The 930-nt window shown below is 35.9% G+C and overlaps 1 protein-coding gene across 1 annotated transcript in view; it reads left to right on the top strand.

Annotated features, from left to right (window-relative positions):
* Positions 1-930, top strand: part of ADAM9 (ADAM metallopeptidase domain 9) — a 110,307-nt gene that overhangs the window by 105,223 nt on the left and 4,154 nt on the right. The gene's annotated exons all lie outside the window — the stretch shown is intronic.

Raw genomic sequence — 930 nt, 5'->3', positions numbered from 1 at the left:
TTGTGGTGGTCATCTTGTGGGGGCTATCTTTTGACGATGTAGGGGCGGCCATCTTGTGATGATGTGAGGGCACAAGGGTCACCTAGGCTTTTATTAGTGTAGATATTGACCTTATCTCAGCTCTAGATTTGTTGTTGTTATCATGAGGTTTGTATAAAATGTCTCATAGATAAAATAGTCCTTTTTTCCTGATAACTTCTTATCTTCATTTGACTATACAAGTTGGGCCCCCTTTCTCCTCCCCTTTTAGGTTTTTGTGTTGCATAATATTCTATTTATGAGAATGTGTGCTACCAACCTGAATTAGCTATATTTATTTTAAGTGCTCCCCCTCCTTTAACTTTTATGCAACTATAAATAAATGTTTAATATCCCATTTACAAATAGAGTTGCCATTTTCTGATTTTATTTGTCATCTTAAAGCTTTGTGTGCTTTTATATTTTATTTAAGGTAAAAGATCTGCTTTCAACATTTCTTTTAATGCAGTTCTTGTGGTGGTGAACTCTCTTAGCTTTTGTTTGTCTGGGGAAGCCTTTGATTCTCCTTCATCGCTGAATGATAACCTGGTTGGATGATAGAGTACTCTTCACTGATATGTTTTGTCTTTCATTATTTTGAATATATTATTCCCTCTCTCCTGGCCTGTAGAGTTTCCGCTGAGAAATCTGATGATAGCCTGATGGGGGTTCCTTTGTAGGTTACTGTCTTTTCCCTCCCTCACTGTCTTTATAATTCTTCCTTTATCATTGGCATTTGACTCTTTGAATATAATATGTCTTAGAGAAGGTGTTTTTTGTTTTAGTTTGTGTTGAGATAACTAAGTGTTCTGTTAGTTTCTTGTACTTTTACGTTCAGTTCATCACACAACCTTAGGAAGTTCTCATCTATTATTTCTTTAAATAGGCTCTCTCTTCTCCTTTGGGATACCC

This window comes from Myotis davidii, unplaced genomic scaffold, assembly GCF_000327345.1.
Source record: "Myotis davidii unplaced genomic scaffold, ASM32734v1 scaffold93, whole genome shotgun sequence".
Lineage (NCBI taxonomy): Eukaryota > Metazoa > Chordata > Mammalia > Chiroptera > Vespertilionidae > Myotis > Myotis davidii.
The sequence above is the reverse complement of the archived record's forward strand: the minus strand, read 5'-3'. Positions and strand labels throughout refer to the sequence as shown.